General features: G+C 41.2%; 2 long non-coding RNA genes across 2 annotated transcripts in view; one reads left to right on the forward strand and one right to left on the reverse strand.

Annotated features, from left to right (window-relative positions):
- LOC145716792 (uncharacterized) overlaps positions 1-20,539 on the forward strand; it is a 412,414-nt gene that overhangs the window by 382,913 nt on the left and 8,962 nt on the right. The gene's annotated exons all lie outside the window — the stretch shown is intronic.
- The window catches only part of LOC145716785 (uncharacterized), a 57,911-nt gene that overhangs the window by 14,503 nt on the left and 22,869 nt on the right, over positions 1-20,539 (reverse strand). The window lies entirely within an intron of this gene.

Raw genomic sequence — 20,539 nt, forward strand, 5'->3', positions numbered from 1 at the left:
TGCTACTCTTTTTGCCAAATGCTTTTTGTTTGGGGAAACATAATTATTTATCTAAACCTGTTATTTATGATAACATATAGTTAGTGTAGGATTGTTATTTTTAAATGAGTTAATGAGCAAGTATTTTTTAAATGTCTTACTTTTCATTTTGAATGCAATAACTATTGATAGGCATAATTCACATAAACAAAGCTCTTTTGGGTCCTCAGTACTTTTTAGAAGTGTTAGGGGGTCCTGAGATAAAAAAAAGTTTGAGGATTTGGGGCATATGCACTTAAGAACATGGACTCTGAGACCTGGGTTCAAATTCTAAACACCATCTCCCAAGAGTTATCTAGCATTGGGCAAATGATTGCCACTTTCTCTGCCTTCTTTTTCCCATCTATATACTGGGTATAAAAACAATAATTCCTACCTCCTGGTGTTGTAGTGAATGCTGAACAAATTAATACAGGTAAGTTTTGAGAACACTGACTGAGTTAGCTCTTTTCTGATTCCAGAGTCACTGTTCTTTCCACTAGATTCAATTTTCTGAGCATCAGTTTCCTTATTTCTGAGATTTTTTTTAAAGAAGCCTCCCTAGCTTGGCTATTGCATGCTTCTGAAAATATATTCCCTACCGATTAAAAATACAATATTACAGCATTCTAGCTAGAAATGGTGCTAGCTTAGAAAACAATGCTGTTTAGCCTCCGAGTGGAAGACACATGCACTGTGTCGACAAAGTTACTTGAAAAGCATACCTAGCTCTGCTACAGCCTTAGAAGTTGATTTGAATTTAGATATTTTTTTAGAATTTACTGACTCTGATCAAGTATGTTGATTATGAAAGCAGCATGAACATGCCAATAGGCATCAAGTTGCATTCTGTTTTCCAGCAAATATTTATGGAGCTCCTCCTGTGTGAGTGGCACTGTTCTAGGTGTGGGAATAAAATAGAGCAAAGCAAACAATGGAAGGAATGTATATTCTGTGTGTGTCTATCAGGGGAGAGACAAATAATAAATAAGAAACATACAGAGCATGGACACTGATGATAGGGTCAAGGAAGAAAAGATAAAGCAGGTAGAGGGGAAAGGACATGTGATGTGAATGTGGATTGCATGTATCATCAGGGCAGCTGGGAAAGGCCTCACTGCAGATTCTGGAATAAAGACTTGAGGGAGTGAAGCACGTGGATATCTGGGTAAGAGAATTCCAGGCACAGGGAATCCAGGTACAAAGACAAAGCAGGAATCTTCCTGGCATGTTACGGGGATGGCAAGGAGGCCCATGTGGCTGGAGTTGAGTGGGTGAGGCAGTGAGTAGAGTGAGCAGAGTGAGTAGTAGAGTGAGTAGAAGATGGGGTCATGGTGGTAAGGGGTGGCAGATCACAGAGGGCCTTGTCAATCTCTGCACACCGACTTGGGAAACCACTGGAGACTTCTGAGAAGAGAAATGACAGGGGCTGACCTTCATGTTAAGAGAAGTAGAGAGTCCAACTAGGATGGTTTCTTTAAAGAATTTATTTATTTATTTAGAGAGAGCATGTGGGAGCACGGGGGGAGGGGCAAAGGGAGAGGTAGAGAGAGAATTTCCAGCAGACTCTGCACCCAGCGTGGAGCCTGAAGCAGGGATTGATCTCACAACCCTGAGATCATGACCTAAGCCTAAACCAAGAGTCCGACGCTTAACCATCTGAGCCACCCAGGCACCACCCCCTCCCCCACTCTGATATTTATTGCAACAAACGTGACAAGAGATTCCGGCAGTGTGAGTCCACATGGCTGCGGTGGAGGTGGTAACACGTGGGCAGATTCCAGATCCATTTTGAAGTTAGAGCCAACAGGATCTGCTAATGAATGGGATGTGTGGTTTGAGAGAAAGAAGGGAGTCCAGGATCACTCCAAAGCCTGAGTACGTGAAAGAGTGGAATGCCAAGAACCGAGAGATGGAAGACTGGGGAAAGCGACCGCTTTGGTGGGAGCAGTGAGAAGAACAGAGCTTGGGTTCGAGTACCTGAATTTGGGATGCCTACTAGGCATCCACGTTTCTTTCAGATACACTCAATGAGGATCCCCGTCAGGAAAAGTGGCTGATACATTGTTGGGTATTGCTAAGAAAATGAAGGTGGCTGTATTTCTTTCTTGGGGAAAAAAGAAAAGCCTGAAAAATTACATAGAAGTTGTATGTGCATGTGTATGTGTGTGTGTGTGTGTTTTAACGTCATTCTATTCCCGAACTTGACACTCGACGCCAGGCGCGGTCTTATTAATGTTTTGGAAGAAAAGATGATCTGTTTTGAGACACAATGCCTCCGCTTGTGGAACTAGAACTAGCTCAGCTCTCGCTCCCTTGTATACAGGGATCTCTAATTGGCCATCCATGCATGTCCACGTTGGCTTGGAAAGTGAATTTCCGACACTCACCTGTTCGCCACTCATACTGCATCTGGGTTTTAAATTCATTTTAATTTTTCATAGCTCCTTTTGCCTTTCTCACAAATGTAACTTTCTCGACTGCACCCTTCCCTTCTTACCCATGCTGTTCTTGAGTCTGGCTGCCTGATCCACTGTCATTAATAATGAAAACAGCATTTCCCAATTTAGTATCATCTGCAGATTGCATTAATGTGCTGTCGGTATTTTTATCCAGATATTTCCAAAGGATGTCCAATAATGTGGATAATCATCTTACAATTAAAGTAAGGGAAAGGTTAACTTTTTTTTTTTTTTGAGGATAGAAAGGGACGTGCTTTCTGTTGCTTTTAATAGCTTCTGTGCTTTGAAAACAGATAAGAAAAAAAAGGAGCAGGGATAGATTTTTATTTTTATGAGGATGCCAATCCACTTGTGGGCTGGGGAGAATCGGCCAGAAGCTCAAGTAAGATGTTGTTCATCCATATTATGCCACACGAATTTTCAAAACAAAGATGAGCAAGAAATGCAGATTTCATAATCTAAAATCTCCTTAGCTTCATTAGATGCCAATAAGAGAATGCAATGGCCGAATAAAATATACTAATGTGTTTTGACACAATTCTCATGTCTGCTTCTTCTTCATGAGCCAAACTGGGGGTTTCCAGCCATATAAAGCCAGGGCAGGGCTGTCAAACCCCCAAATGTGCCCCATTCTTGTGCAGAGCATTGACTTAATGGACCATCTGAGTATTTGTCTACATGTCAACTATGATGCAAACATGACAGCTCTTGGCTTGCAAGTTGCTCTAGCTCTTGTGTGCAGACAACATGACGAAGTCATGGGATAGGACTTCGGAAGGAGTTTTTCGCTGGGAATACATTTCGTGGCTCAGCTGCAGGCTGAAGACTGCAGGAAGGAATTCACTTTCGGCAACTTTGTGAATCTGTGGAGTAGGTCCATTCTATTTCAGTTCTGCACAGCTGGCTGACTGAGAGGCTTTCTCTTTCTCTTCTCAGAGCTGAGGGACAGCTCTTGAATGATTTTGGAATGACAATTGGCAACTCTCTGGATGATTTTTGTTTTGTTTCTCTCAACCGGGGTATTCCCTCATGTGTTTTCCTCATCTTAAGATTTTTTCTTGGCTAATGCATGTTTTTTTTTTCTTTTCTTTTTCTTTTTATGGTTGGTTGCACCAGACATCAAGTTGGGCTAGCTTCATAAAAAAAATGAGGATTTAGTACAAAGATGCAGAGGTGCTGCAATGGAACTGTGACCAGGAATACGGTGAGGGCTCATTCTACAGTGAGAAAAGTCTAGAATAGTGAGCTGTAGGGATGGCAGGAACCAGAGTATACACTCTCCATCTCTGCTTGTAGCTGCACATCTGTTTCATTTTCTTTTGTCCCAGCAGACTCATCTTCTCTGCTCCTCATCCCACGTGGTGGGGAAAAGATGCCCACCCAGAGCTCCCCAGGCCATGTGTTGTAGCTCCAGGCACATGAAATGACTGAATTGATTCCATTCTCTATCTCTCAGCTCTAATTCCAGATTGGGGAAAATTGACTCATCTCACTTCAGGCTTCCACCCCGGGTTCAGTTATCTGTGAAATCCTCAAGCATGGCTTCTGTCAGTCCATTAACCTAAGGGAATGATTGTGAGCAGTTCAGAATCTCTAAAACCTGTCTACTATTATTGTAGGAAAATGCCCGGGGACAGATGAATTTGGATAAAGAAAAATACCCCGGACACTAGAAAAGAATATCCTAATCTTATTTTTCCTACAGAGTAGGAAACGGTATTCCAAACATCTCACCCCCCAGAAACTGTCAACAGATCCTCAGGAGTGTCTAAGCAGATGGGCTGAAAAATCTCTGACACATGGACAAATATCAGCTTGCAAGGATTCCATTTAATTCATTCAAAGAATATTTTCTGAGCAATTTGTCCTGCATGTCAGATGCACTTTTATGTAGTTATGGTTGAGACTTTTTGGTTGCAAGGATCTGAAAACTTAAGTATGTCAGCTTACATACTTGAAAAACTTGGAGTAGAACTGGCTAAACCAAACAGCCGAAGCAAATGTCATTAGGATTTGGCCTCTTTGAATATTTTTACTCCAATTTCTTCTGGGTCTACTTCACTACAACACAGGCTTCTCTACATTGTGACTCTACATCTTATACTGTCTGATTCAAATCTTAAAAAAAAGGGGGGGGGAGGTGGGAGGATGGGTTAACCTGGTGATGGGTATTAAAGAGGGCACGTTCTGCATGGAGCACTGGGTGTTATGCACAAACAATGAATCATGGAACACTACATCAAAAACTAATGATGTAATGTATGGTGATTAACATAACAATAAAAATAAAAAAAAAAAAGAAAAGAAAAGGAGTTTCCACTCCTCCATCTCTCCTCCCTCTCCAGTTCCTTTCTCTTGTTCATTCCAGCAAAAGTCCAAGGATTAGCCTTGATTGGCTGTGATCTGTCATGGACCTGTTCCCAAGCCAATCACTGAGTCCAGAGGAGGTGGTACTTTGATTGGCCAAGCTGGGTCACAAGGGTACTCCTGGAGTTGGAATAGAGAGGGCTCCAACCTAACTACAGGAATTGATAGTGGGGGAGGGATCATTCCCTAAAGGAAACTCAGGACACTGACACCTCAAGAAGGGAGGAATAGATTGTATGAAGGCAAACCCCACAAATGTCCCCTATATAGCCTAAGGAAGACAGAGAAACACATACAAGTTACTATCATTAACACGTAATGGTAATAGGTGTACTAAATGACGTGTTTGGAGAACAAATGTGAGAAGCCATTCATTCTGAGAAATTCAGGAGTAGGTTTTTTTCAGAAAAGATAACATCTGTGGTGAGCCTAGAAAGGTATGAAGATTCAGATTGGTAAAAATGGTGGGTGACAGGGTAGTTCTGGAGAGAACATACTAGGCAGAGAGAGCAATATGTAAAGACACTGTGAGATGTTTAAGGGGTGATACATTTTGGAAGATATTACCAGTATGTATTGAGAGCACATAGGTTAATACAGATACAACATTTCTGAACTTTGAGGACTGGCATCAATGTATAAATGTATTTACTGAAGATACACATGTATAAGGCTTCAGGTCTCAAATTATAGGCAAGCATGGACATATTACATGCAAGGATGAAATCAGCAGGGACTGTGAATTTAGTCAGACTTGGTCTGAATCCTGCCTCATCCACCTACTAGCTGTATGACTCTGGAGAAGTAACTGAAGTTGTTTAGCTTTAGCATTTTTATCTGTAGGATCATGATGGGTCTACAGCATATTGCCTTTCTGAAAAAAATAAAAACAAAAGCAACTGAGATGGCATACACAAACTACCCAAAATGGCATCTGGGATATAATAGACAATAAATACTAATTACTCTCTCTTCCCATTCTCCACAGAGACACTCACACTGTTTCTTGTAAGAACATGAAATTGATTTGCTTCAGTGCACATGTAGCAATGCTCTCACTGGGCTGTGCATAAATACTGGGAACTGAAAAAAATTATTTTTGCCCCCACAGATCCACTCTCTACCTTTCCTTAGTCTGCCCAGCATCTCAGGAGGCTGACCTTCAAGGAGTGTATTAAGAGCCTCTCATGCCCTCTGGTGAATGGTGGGCTCAGCAAAATAGACCACAGGACAAGGAGGTAGGAAAGGATAGATTAGATTGGAGCTTTTATTCTCCAGATTCTCTTCCTATAGAGTTGTCATGGTTCTTTTAGGACAGGCTTCTCTACCCATCTACCATTCTCTTTCTCTCTCTTACATCAGGCCTAGAAGTATAAACAGTGTTGTGACGTGTACTAGCTGTCTTTGTCCATTAGGGCTGGTATAACTACATACCAGAGACTGGGTGGCTTCTAAATGAAATTTATTTCTCAGAGTTCTGCACACTGGGAAGCCTGAGATCAAGGCACCAGCAGATCTGGTGTTTGGTGAGGGCTTCCTGCTTCATAGATGGTCATCTTTTTGCTGTGTCCTTACATGGTGGAAAGGGTAAGGAATCTCTCTCAAGCATCATAAAAGAAGGGCACTAATCCCATTCACAAAGCCTTGGTTTTCATGACTTAGTCACTTCCCAAAGGCCCCACCTCAAAGTATCATCACTTTGAGCATTAGGTTTTGAACACATGAATTTTGGGGGGACACAAACATTCAATCTATAGCACTAGCCCCATGCCACGGCATAATCCCTTGTGGTATCTTTATACCCTGCCCACACCTTTGTTAATTACCCTTTTATTAATCTCTCCTAAAATTACCCAATGTGACTATATTATTGTTTTCCTATTGGGACCCTGACTTGCCCCGACATCAAGGAAAACTTGATGACATCATTACTCTAATTTGATATGAGCCCTTCTAAAAAACAACTAAGATAAATTCTTACCTCCATAAGTAGGGGAAAAACTCTCCAGGCTGAATGGAGGCATTTTGTTTAAATGTAGCTAATGTTTAAAATAACTACCTTTTGGGGGGCGTGGATGGCTCAGTCAGCTGGGCTCCTGACTCCTGATTTCGGCTCAGGCCATGATCTCAGGGTCATGAGATCAAGCCCTGTGTCAGGCTCTATGCTCAGTGAGTAGTTTGCTTGAGATTCTCTCTTCCTCTCCCTCTGCCCCTTGCCCCTGCTTGTGAGCTCTCTCTCTGTCAAATAAATAAATAAAACCTTAAAAAAAAAGAAAAGAAAAGAAATAGCACAAGATTCATTACCCCCTGGATCGAACGGGAGGATGGGAGATGTAATACCTAAATCCTATTCATTTCCTGTTCTAATGGGTTTTTGATGGTTTTTGGGTCTCAAGTTGTTCCATGTAGAGTGTCAGCCATTTTGAAGGCTGCAAAACTCCACTCTTCTCTTTAGATATTGACACCAAATCCTATAAGAACAACTCTGTTTGACTGCTGAAAGGCAAATTGTTTCAAAGGGACGAAGTAGGGAAATAGACCATAAGGAGTCAGTGTCCATGGCATACCTTTGAATCAGACCACCAATATCATCCAAAGCCAGTTAATTCTAAGCAAACTACTAAGTTGAATCATAGGGAATTGCCATCATCCTACCATTTTCTGACCTACTAAACGGCAATTTCCTTTGACTTAACTAACAGATGACTCTTGCTGTTCTTTAAAAGAAATGACCTCTATTACTTCCCTGTTTCTTGGGAGAATTTTCTCCTCACTTTGGTGATGAATGCCAGATTTTTCTCTATTGGTTCCTTTGATAAAATATCTGATAGATGGGCATATAAACTTTGTTATACTATTTAATTTTTTATTAGTGAATTGATTATATAAATTGCAGTGACTTGGTTTCCTATATTTACCATATTGGGATTTCTGATAAATACATTCACACAATTCAACACAATTCCAGAAATAAAAACCCAACTGTCACTAGAAACAATGCCTGGAAGTATTTAACCTATTAATGATCACAGAAGCCTTTAGACCAATACCTGTTGGCTATTAAAAATTCTACTCTCAGTTAAAATTCGTCTAGTCTTACCAATAAACACCCTTTTATCCTGCTCTCTCCTTTAAATAACTGTACATCCTCAGAAGACGAAGGGATAGCCTACTAATCTTTAACTAATACTAATGTATCCTTTCCAATGCTGACTTGTACAGTTCCAAGATAAAGCTTAAAAAGAGGTGTTTTATTTAAGGTCAAAACGTACCAGTCAATTACACCCAAGCCAAGATTATGCACTGAATAAATCCACTCTTGGGAAGAGTGATGAGGCATTATTGCTATGGGGAGGGCCTGGGGGTTGCAGTTCCCTCAAATAAAGTTAGAAAGTTAAAAATAAAGTCATCCTCTGAAACTAAAGCTAACAAAATCAACAAAATATCATGAAATTAGTTCTTTGAAAAAGTAACATACCAGATGATAAACTATGTATGTATTATTTATAAGATAAGTCATCATGTCTTTAAAGGCATCTATAGGGAAAACTAAGGAAAAATCTCTCCTAAATATATGTAAAATACAACTATAGTCCTGTTATGTTATAAAAGGTGATTTTGGACCAAGAGTTGTATGTAATTACCACAACAGTCTGCATATAAAATATTTTGCCCCTTTGTTGTATCATATTGCCTACAAATTGTCTAATAGGAAAATATGACTTCTGGGTTCATAGGTGTATTACTTGCCTGTGGCTGCTTACCAAATTTCTTCAAACCTGGTAACTTAAAACAGCAGAGATTTATTCTCTTACAGTTCTGCAGGCCAAAAGTCTGAAATCAATATCACTGGGCCGAAATCAAGGTGTTGGTAGGCCCGAGCTCCTTCCGGAACATCGAGGGGAAAACCCATTTGTTGCTTCTTCTAGCTGCCGGCTGATGGCTGCCAGCATCCTCTGATTTCTGGTGGCATCATTCCAGTCTTCAAGGCCCGCATCTTCAAATCTCTCTCTGCTGTGTCTTCACATCACCTTTGCCTCAGTGTGTTTCTGATTCCCCCTTGCCTAGTTCTTATAAAGATATATGTGATTGCATTTAGAATCCACTCAGATGACCCAAGATAAACTCTCTCTCTCAAGATCCTGAACTTAATCACACCGGAAAAAACATTTTCTCCATACAGGGCAACATGTGCAGACACCAGGGATTAGGACATGAATAAGGTGGGGGGGGGGTGGCATTTTTCAGACTACCACAACAAGGAATCATAGGTAGAGCTGACTAGTGACAGGAAAGACTAGAAGCTGGAAAACTGGGGTCAGGCCCTTGCTTTGTCACAGTCTTTGGGCAAGCCACTTCTTTGAGATGCTTCTGTCATCTTTGATATCGGTGTAAGTTTAGGGAAAGAGATGTCCTCTAAGGTCCCTTTCAGCTTCAGAATTATATTAGGCATAGACACGACAGATCTGTCAGCATTTATCTTTTATTCTCAGAGGGTAGGTAGAGAGGCAGAGACAGAGAGAAAGAGAGAGGAAGAGAGAGAGAAAAAGAGAGAGACCGACCTTGTGTTTGGGGTATTTGCTGGATACTAACTTTTCAACCACCAGAAATGTACCAGAATGGTGGAATCAGGGTAAGTCTCTGGTTGGTATCACACATCACACAAGACCACAGAGACAATGCCCTTTGTTCTGATTCAGAGCTCTCAAGCAACTTTCTGACTATTAATTCTGTGTTCCAAGTACCTTGATTTCAGGAAGTCTTGACCTCTAGAAAAAATATATCTCATATTGTAAATTGATGATTTCCTTAGGCCCGACCACTACAAATTGAAGTAATAAAATGTAGTTGCCTAGTGCCTCCAACTTGAGTTACCTAGTGAGCTTTATCCTGGAAGAGCCTGGCACTTATTATTTTATTAAACGTTCACCGATCTAATGCAAATAATAATAACAACAATGAGAACAGTATCTTGCATGCATTGAAGACTCACTCTAAGCAGGCACAGGGCTAAACACACGTCATGAACTGTGTCATTTGCTCTCTATAATTTTCCAGTGTACTAAGATCTTAATCAACAAATCATCATTGGATACCTGCTATGTGCCAGGCATGTGATTGATGCTAAGGATGTAAGGATGAGAAAGACCTCAACTTAAAGTAACATAAGTCTCAAAGAGGAGACAAATATTAAGCAAAGAATTACAGAATAAATGTAACATTTACAGCTGCCTTACGTGCTACTCGTGGAGGTACATGGTGCTATCAGACTCATTGCAGAAAGAAACGACTTTTGAGAGAAGTTGCATGATTTGTCCCAGGTCCCAGCCTAAGTGAGAAAAAGAGCCTGAGTGGCTTTTGATTTGGGGCTGCTGACTTGGATTCCCCATTGGTAACCACTCTGCTGTGCCTCGCCCCATGCTTGATTTCTCGATCACTGTTAGATATAACATGCTTGTCTTTTCTGTTGGCTATCTGTAAGTGGTCATTTTCCCACCATGACTGCTTGGCTCCAAAGTTTAGTTTTATTGACTCGACTGAACATTCCTAATATGTGGAAATTCTAAAAAGAACCCTCAAGCCATTTCTGAAGTCTCTGACACAGACTCTCTATCGCCTTTTATTAAGAGTTTGATTCCAGGCCCACTTCTGAAAAGTGAAAGTGTGTACTTGGTAAATTCCTGAAACGGACAAGAACCCTTTGGCTATTATTCAAAAATGTCTAATACCATGAAGTAAAGTGGTGAGTTATTTCCGCACTCCACACACAACCCCTCCACCCCCACCCTTCAAAGTAGAGTGCTACACTGTGTTTACCACTGGGTACAAAACCATTTCCCCTTGAAGATAATGTGAAATAATTCGATAATCATGGTGGACTGGAAAGCTATGTTGATACAAATCTATTTAAATCTGCTGTGCTTTAAGAAATTTGTTCTAACTGACCACATTTGTATGCAATAAACTATTTGTATGGGATTTTTAAATTAAACTTCACACACCGTTAACTAGACATGGCATTAGTAAACACAACCGTTTCCTCTTCTGTTAACATAGCTACACGAAGGGTGAACTCACTTTAAGTTTGTTTCCCCAAAGTATAGTTGCTTTGTCATATATAAACAATACACTTTATGTGGGCAAAGCCAGAAAAAGCCAACATTCCCCATGTACTTTATATTTCCTGTAAGTAACTACAAGCAGAAATGTTGGCTTTACGTCCATTTTAATTAAAAAGAAAACAAACAAACTTGGTTTTAAGTCTTTCTTTTCCATTATAAGCAGGATCACAATATAACACAAATTAGTCATTTAAAAAACTTGCCATTTTATTTTTTCTGTTTTTATAATTTGAAATAACTGGCAAATATAACTTAAAAGAGGTATTTTTTTTTTCCTTTTGGAATAAGCAATCAGTTTTGAAGAGCTTTCCTCTGAGCTGCGCCCTGGCAAATTAGTTAGCCAATCAAGGAGTGACTCCATGGACTCGCGTACCATTACACACTCAACAGCAAGGGTAGTGACTGAGTGAATCACACAATTTGAATTGAACACCCACGACACAAATGCCCAGTCACATTTAAATTGGTGACATATGCCCTTTAATTCCAAGGAACTACTCTTCCATTCATCGTTTCTTCCCATATATCTCTATAATCTGGCATAGCAGAAGATCCCTGAGAAATCATTTTCATTCTGCCTTACAACTGGTCAGGCCTACTTTAGAAATCCTAAAGTAAATACTTATAATCCCTGTCCTCTTTAAGTGATCAGTCAAAGGGGACATGACATGTTCTCTTAAGTGCCAAACAGCTGTTTCATTTCCCAATTAGGGGAGAGCACTGTAAATGATAGTTCTAAATAAATATATAATGTAATCTACTGATAAGCACAATGTAAATATTTATGGCGATTAGGGAAACAAATGTACACATATTTGAATATTCCCCAGGGGCTGACATCCATCCATTTTAAACCTTTGCCAGCAAAAGTCTCTTTGAGACTTTGGGTTCTGCTGAGGAAGTGGGGTGTTCTGCTTTAATTTGGCTCAGACTCCAGAAGATGCGTGCAGGAGAGTCCAAGGAAACGAAAGCTTTCAGCAAATAGCCTTCCAATAGCAGCTGGATTCCCTGTTCTCTTGGTTTCAAATCCTGGATAGGGTGAGACTAGATGTCCCCTTGGTGCAAGGCGCTAAGGGACAGAAGACAGAGTTTGCAGGGGCCTGGGCAATCTGTCTTTCTAATGAGAGCTCTACTTTGGTTTTCATGTACACATGGTAACGACAGAGATTCAAAACATTGCTTCAGAGTGAGGACTTTTTTTTCAGATAAGGTTGTACTTCATAAAGCACATAAAAAGGAAAAATAAGACTATCCCAATGGGGCGGGGGGAGACTATCCTATGCAACATTGCCACCAATTTTATGTAAGCCTTTGTTTGCGTTTAGGTCACACTTGTCTGGGCCTTAATTTTTCCATCATTAAAATGTGATTATGGAGGGCGCCTGGGTGGCTCAGTTGGTTAAGCAACTGCCTTCGGCTCAGGTCATGATTGAGTCCCACGTCGGGCTCCCGGCTCAGCGGGGAGCCTGCTTCTCCCTCTGACCCTCTCCCCGCTCATGCTGTTTCTCTCTCTCTCTCTCTCAAGTAAATAAATAAATAAAATCTTTTTAAAAAAATGTGATTATGGGGCACCTGGTGGCTCAGTCAGTTAAGCATCTGCCTTTGGCTCAGGTCATGAACCCAGAGTCCTGGTATGGAGCCCTGCATTGGGATCCCTGCTCATCAGGGAGCCTGCTTCTCCCTCTCATGCTCTCTCTTTCTCAAATAAATAAATAAATAAATAAATAAATAAAGTGATTATCCTTTCTGCCTCCCTTATTCTGTGCTTTAGAAGACAGTTTGGACATCCAAATACTATATATTCTTCAACTTTTAAAACATTTGACAATTTCTGTTTATAAAAATAATCAGTGATCATTACAGTACAAAGGTGAATGATTAAAAAGACAAAACTCACCTCTTTTTCCATCATCTGTTTTCTCAATGTATGTGTGTATATATATACATACACACACATACATTTACATATATGGGGACTATATGAAATATATACATTCAAATCCTGCTTCCGTGGGTCTTGCTATTGTGAACATTTCCTTGTATCATTAAGTACTTCAGGAAAGTAGGACTTTTTTTTTCTTTCTTAAAGATTTTATTTATTTATTTGACAGAGAGAGACACAGCAAGAGAGGGAACACAAGCAGGGGGAGTGGGAGAAGGAGAAGCAAGGCTTTCCACAGAGCAGGGAGCCCGATGCAGGGCTCGATCCCAGGACCCTGGGATAATGACCTGAGCCGAAGGCAGACACTTAACAGCTGAGCCACCCAGGTGCCCCGGAAAGTAGGACTTTAATGCTACACAATATACCACTGTGTAGGTGAATCGTAATATCTTTAAGGGTAACTCTTGTGAGATATTTAGGTAGCTTCTAATATAAATGGCCTCTTATCAAAATGCCTTTCCCTGTTGGGTTTCAATCTCTACTTTATCTCTTGAGGTCAACTCAAATGCTAAGCCAGGGAAGACAGGAAGATGCAGTTTTGAATCCCTGCCTAGTATTTGCTAGCAGTGTGATCTCTGGAGACGTTTAACTTCTTTGGGATCTTAGTTTCCCAACCTGCCAAATGGGGACCACAGCCCTGTCTTTCAAGGCCAATCTGAAGGTGGGTTGATACGTATGTTAAATGTCTGCGACAGAGAAGACTCCGAGTAAGAATCAGGCTTTCTTTTTTTTCTCTCTCTCTATTTCTTAATACAGGAATCCACGGTCCCCATTATTAGGTGGCAGAATCCCTGTGAACACCCCTGGAATTGTGTGTGCAAAATTCTGTATGTCCAGATATTTTTTTTTTCTTGAGAAAAACCTCCATAAGTATAAGCAGGATTGCAAATCTCCTTCATGCTCCACAGCTTTCCGTTTTGCCCTGAAATGATAGGACTGGCATTTTCCTGGTCCCTAAGGACTCTATATTGGCTCTGATTTCTCTTTGAATATCTCCTCTCATCTGTGGGTGTGCTGACTCAACATGAACCCAGCTTGATTCAGGGTCTCTATGCTGACATTCCAAGATGCTCAGCATATTGCCTGATACAGTAAGCACTCAATCAATGTTACTTGTTGCTGATAATATTATATATATGAGAACATTTTTAGAAGAGGTGCATGCATCTTAAATTAAATGACTAACTTGATCATGAAACGTATGTTGCGTATGAATGGATAGCTCGCTCGCTCTCTTGCTTTTGCTCTCTTGCTCTCTCTCAAGACTGAGACCTGTATGGATTTAGTCAAATCCTGAAACACTTCCAAGGTCCATTTATCTTATGTAGGTTTATAAAGGGATCAAGTGAGGCAGAGATTACAATTTCTTTTATATAATAATAAAAAAAGGGAAGTGTGCAGGGGAGAGGAATTTGGCATGAGGCAAACATCAGTATAAAATAGGATGATGGTCCATCTGTCTTGAATAATTGAGACCACAAGTTGACTAGCAAAAGGGAAACTGCTGAGATTCTTTCCAACTTTGTGATTCTCTGATCTTACAGATGGTTCATTGGACAGATCTCTGAAAATCAAGTATATTTCAGAATGTCCATGACGTAGCAGGGCTGTTCGAGCTAGTGGGTATACCAAGGTAAAGGAGGTTCCAGGAGCAGGTCACTGATGCCACTGTATGCTTTCTAAATTATTGACTCCAAAAACATTTATGTCTTTCTGTTCACAGCAAGCTCACTCATGACTTCACTTAAGGAAAAAAAGAAAGGTGTGTGTGTGTGCACGTGCATACTTGCTTGCTTGTTTGTTGTTTACTGTGTAGAACAGGTACTTCTGGAAATACCTGATAACTAAGATCATTAGAAAGCAGTAATCAAGGAAAATAGAACCTGGACTCACTTTGTCCTTAGATCAGCTTAGAGATGTGAATGCTTTGAAAAGACCCAATTTGTTTTGAGCAAGCTAGTTTTCAACAGCGGGGCTGAGGACCTCACTGTGTGTGGAAAAATTATCTGCATCATTTAGCCTTGTATTTTCTGAAGCCAAGTCAGAGGCAGCATCCCCAAGTCGTAGAGCCCATTTCCCTTGTTCCTTTACCCATGCTACCTAAGTCAGCTAAAACAACCTCCCCCCCGACCCTCCGCCATTTACCCTTGCTTACTGGAGTAGGTTATGCCTTCCTGCATCCATGCCCTTGTGCAGTCCACTCCCATATTGACGGGGCTTGGCTATTTGACTAACTTTGGCCAAAAGGACATCAGAACATACCATACAAGCAGAGGCTTGAAAAGCCCTTGTGCACTGGGGTTTGTCTCTCAGCATACTAGTACCAGGCTCAGGCTATCTTTCTGGAGATATATGAGCTATGAGCTACAGCCAGCACTAAGTGCCGCAAATGAGAGACAGGCCATCTCAGAGCCTCCAGCCCCAGTGGGGTTACTAGATGACCACAGTTTCATGCATGACCCAGCTGATACCTACAGAAGAACTACCCAGCTGACCCCAGCCTGAAGTGCTGACCCCAGGCCTAAGTGCTGACCCTAAATCATGAGCAAACTGAATAGCTGTCTTCAGTTTTGGGGGCAGCAGGAGATACCTGAGCCATTCCTTTTTGCCTGGGTGGAGACTGGCAAATCCAGGGACCACTGACTATTTACCTGATATTCCTGTAGTTAACTGTTCTGTAGAGTTCACGAGGGACTGAGAGATGAGACAGTGGGGTAAACGGATGAAGGCAGAAAGAGAGAGGCTAGTATGAAAAAAGGATATGGGTTTTCTTTTCTCAGGGCTTTCTCTTCCCCACTTTGTTCTTCTTTGGGTGGTTATGCTGGATTCTGTTTGGCTGGGTTGCTGAGCAGAATGTTAACAGTAGGTAAATAAAACCTGCTTCTCCACCTCAGGCACTATTTCTTTGGAAGGCGGCTTGAAGGAACCGGACCTTCTGTTTGATTCACACATTGGAACAACAAGGGTTTGTCTTTCCATGGAATGCTGCTGGGTTCTGTGTCCGAAATGAACCATTTCATCATAGCCCAGCCACATGAACCGCAATCCATCCCAGGCACAAATATCAATGTGTGGCTTTACCGAAGTAAGTTGGTGGGGGTGGGGTTCTCTCTCAATTCAGTGAGAATATAAGCAGTTACCTACTAAGTAATGCAAATTCCTTTCCTTGAGCTACAAAATTTAATAGTAAGCTTAGAATGTTTGAAAACCTGTTTTAAGTTAACATAAGGGATTTCTATTTAAATTCAAATACAAATATGCAGTAAAATAAAACAAAATAAGATCGTGTCCTCTAGATCTTTAAGTTTTAATGTGTTTCCCAACACAGTTTAACTAATGTCTAATATTTAGGATATTCATCTGAAAACTGAATATATCTTCCTGCTTTCATATGTCGAATGTTCCTGAGCTTCCTCAAAATTATACTCTGGAAAGGATGAAAAAATATAGCTGGTTGAGTCCCCACTATCCTCCATCTTACCTATTATGTGATGAAGGATAGCCTGGAATTGAAAAGCTATTGTTTGTTAGTATTAACAGCTGTTGGATTCTTCAAAAGACCTGAAATTACAAGGATGGACAAACAACCTGAATAAAGAAATGAGCAAACTTTCCCGAGAGCTTCCTTGGCTCAAAGAGCCACTGAATGGCCGCTGACAAGGTTTTCAATAATGTCAACTCAGCTGGTTCTGCAATGCAGGGTGCCCCAAACATAATTAAAAGGGTTAACAATTTAGTAGTCTTTCTTAGGATATATTCTCCCTACATACCTCCAGGAACATGGTCACAACTACTAGAGACAAACAACTCTCGTGTTTTATGTACTAAGGTCATTGTACCCCAGGCCACTTCCTTGACTGTATCATTCTCAAACCTCACAGACTCCAAAAGCTACCCAGATGGATTGCATGGAATTTCTCCAGCAGCATCCTTTTTCTCTCTTGGGATGACAGCAAACAATCAAGCCTCTTGGATATTTATGGAGAAGGGAAATGCATATAGTTTGGTCATTTTTTGGTCAGTTATTTTTGTTAAGTCCATCCACACATGAGTGAAGTGAACTAGGCTTCCTGGTAGGATGGGTAGAGCTGGAAGGGCCTTGAGAAATCATCAAGCTGCCCCCAGCATTTTACATTTTGGAAACTGAGGGGTGTAAATGTGAAATGACTTGCTAGCCATCTACATCTTCTAACTGCTAGGACACTCTTCCAAACCACAGCATAGAAATATAAGAATTGTATCTTTGCATCTAGAGCTGGGGTCAACCATGCAGACCTTGTAAATCAGATCCCAGTTCTAAACATAGTCTTTAGTGATCAAGATGAAACAATGCCACCTATTCTTAAAAGACAAGAGTAGGGACAACTGGGTGGCTCAGTCGATTGGGCATATGACTCTTGGTTTCAGCTCAGGTCATGATCTCAGGGTCGTGGGATTCAGGCTTGTGACGGGCTCCGCGCTTGGCAAGGAGTCTGCTTGAGATTCTCTTTCTCCTTCTACTCTGCTCCCCACCACTCACACTCTCTCTCCCCCCACAAATAAATACAAATAAAATAAAATAAGAGTAAATGTATATTAAGTGCCCACCTAATGTTTTATGTGTATTTGATATGGAGTAAATTTTAGTGATTATTTTTCTCTATCATATATATCATTATAGATGAACGAGTGATAGACAAGAGTGTTATCTTCCTTGTTAGACTGTTGGTCAGGAATGAAACTCTGCCAACCTTCTGCACCATGCCAGAAGTACATGCCATGACTTGATCGGAGCCTCCCTTCCCACTGGTTCTCACTGGTGCCCTAGAATTCTTCTGAAGATGTCATTTTCAACATCCCATCCACTTCTGCCACTATCAAGTAGACTTCAAATGAAACTTATATATTATGCGCAAAGATCACGATTTGTGTCCTGTTCACCTCTGTAACCTCTGACAAGGACTCTAACAGCACTTTGTGCATCATAGGTACTCAGTAAATGTACTAAAAACATGCAATCAACTTAACACCAGTGGGATAATTACAAGAGTGCCACAAGGGGAAAATTAGAGGCTAGGGATTGCTGTTCATTCTGAAAATCCCCAGGCTTTCTGAAACTTCTTGCAGGGTTGCTGAAAGGAACAACTTAAAGGACCAGGTTTATACTAGGTCAGAGAGACATCTTGGCCCCTCAGAGTTCCCTTTGTAGTTAACACAAGAGCACTAAATAGTATGGGTCAAAGGGCACCTGGACCTGAGCTGAAGTCATGCGGTTCTACTTGGAGCTTCCAAGTCACTGGCGCCAGTGGTGGTTTCCTCAGTTATTCCAGACCAGCGTCTCCCCTTGGCCTTGGTTTCAGATCTTTGTGTCTGGACACTCACCCACCCTGGCTCCACATGAATAATTCAGGGAGGTGGCCCAAAGCCAGAAGCTGCCCCAGCACCCCAGATTCCATTCTCAGCTCTCTGATGGGCTTTACTTAATGGCACCAAGAGTCAGGGAGAACATGGATGATGACTCACCATCACATCCTTTACGGGGAGGAAAAAAAGCCCAAGGGGAAGAGATTAACATTTGTCTCCTGTGAAGTTAAGAAATAAAATAATCATCCAAATATGCTCACTGGTAATAAAATTAGAGATGAATCAAATCTAATTAGACCTATTAAGGTGGGTGAAATGTTTAATTACTCTTAACTGGCTACCTCTGAATGTAGCTTTGCCTCCGTTTCTCGAGAAAAATAGAAATGGCATACCTCAAGTCATAGACTATATGATGGGTGTTGGCCTATGCTGATGAGTAAGTGCTAATAGATCTGAGGCGGTGTTAGATGCATTTCGGATAGGGGTTCCAAATTTGAATGCCTTCGGGGAACAGGCTGGGTTTTCAAATGTGCAACTGAGCAGTGGGACAAGATAAAGGAGTGGAGGGCAGCTGAAATGAACTTTTTTGGGGGGGGCTTCATCTTTGAATTCAATATTTTTACATGCTTCTGGCCATTCAAAAAACCCATCTGCAGGCCAAATTGACCAATCCATAAGAATTTGCAACCCTTATTTAGATAGTTTCTATAAATGAATTTAAACTCTTTTAAAAAAATTTCTTATACTCGCATGATGGATGAATCATCCAGCAAGGTCTGCTTAATGTCCAATTCTTCACTTCCATCTCTACTCCCTAACCCATCAATATAAAGATGGGCAACTGAGATCTCAGGAATTAAGCTAATTCTTTAGCTATACATTGAGAGGCAGGCAGGGGTGATATTGGAAATATTTAACAAACAGTATGGCAGAGGTGTTGGCCAGGGAGAATGGCTGTCAGCTGAAAAACTAGAGGCTCCTTAGGAAGCTAGGCATCTAGTTCCTGAAATGGGAAGAGTTCTGGAGGGACCCAGGGGAGAGGCCATGAAGACTAAGGTGGTAGGGGTAGACACGTGGAGGGCTCGAGCAATGACCGCTTACCTATCACTACTGAGATATTTAATATCTTAATAGCCAACTTGGCTGTGCTGGTACATATTAACTGACTGTCCCAGGATGGGAATCCAGTTCTGAATTTCATCCAAGAATCTCTCCCATCAGACTTTTTTGCTAGCCTTCAAGACTTGTTTGCATATACCCTATGCAAATCAGTAACTGATTTGGTATGATCTGGGCATACCCACTTCTGCTTGGACATTATTCCATTTACATCACCACTGGAAACCTTAGTAGAACACAGAAAACTTCCTGCCTAATGACTTTCATTTGCCTACCTGACAGGAGGTAAACTCACAATAATAGCCTCAGAGCTAGAGATCTTAGATCATGACATTATACCTTCTACTGGTCCCAAGTACTTGAGAGAAGAAAGATGCCTGGACCATTTCATCCATCTTCACCAATGTTATTTGGAGCAGATTCAGAAAAGGCAGGGAAGTTCACTGAGGGGTGAGCTTAGGCAAAGCTGAACCTAAATTCTGTTCAAGGGTTTGGTCCCAATTGTAATAACCCAAACGACAGGCAGGCTCAAATGACCAGGCAGTATAGTACAGTGGTTAAGAGGAAGCAATTTGAGAGAAGCAGACTTAATGTGAATCCTAATGCTACTTACTTGCTGTGGGATCTTTCAGCAAGGTAATAACTTTAAAATTGGCATAATAACACCAGATGTGTGGAGGGATTGTGAATATTAAATAAGATAATGTATGTAGTCCTGCCCCTGGCACAAAGGAAATGCAGACGTGTATGGTTCTGTAGTGTGAATTAGGTCATTTGTTATTATAAGAGGGGACTGCTGTCTGTGTTAGGCAGAAGACATATCAGGTCATACGTGATTTTCTCTTTCTGTAGGCAGGGGGAACTGGATTAGCAGGAGTCCAATTAAAAGCTTCAGCAAGCAAGGAAAAGGTCCTCAAATTGACCTGCTGTGTTGGCAGCAGGAGACCTTTCAGGTGTGTGTAAGGAATATTTTAGCACCCACCCCCATGGCTCCTTCTCAAGGGATGAGCACCCTCAGCCTTGCACAGCTCTGTGCCCACAGCAGGTTGCGCTTCCTCCCATGCCCACTTTAATGGCCACCCACAATTCAGAACTCCACTTCTGTCCACATTGTCTTAATACCTGCCAGCCCTGCTCCAGCTGAGGCACTGCCATCATTTACACTT

Source organism: Leptonychotes weddellii, chromosome 1, assembly GCF_054177405.1.
Source record: "Leptonychotes weddellii isolate Sample4059 chromosome 1, ASM5417740v2, whole genome shotgun sequence".
Taxonomy (NCBI): domain Eukaryota; kingdom Metazoa; phylum Chordata; class Mammalia; order Carnivora; family Phocidae; genus Leptonychotes; species Leptonychotes weddellii.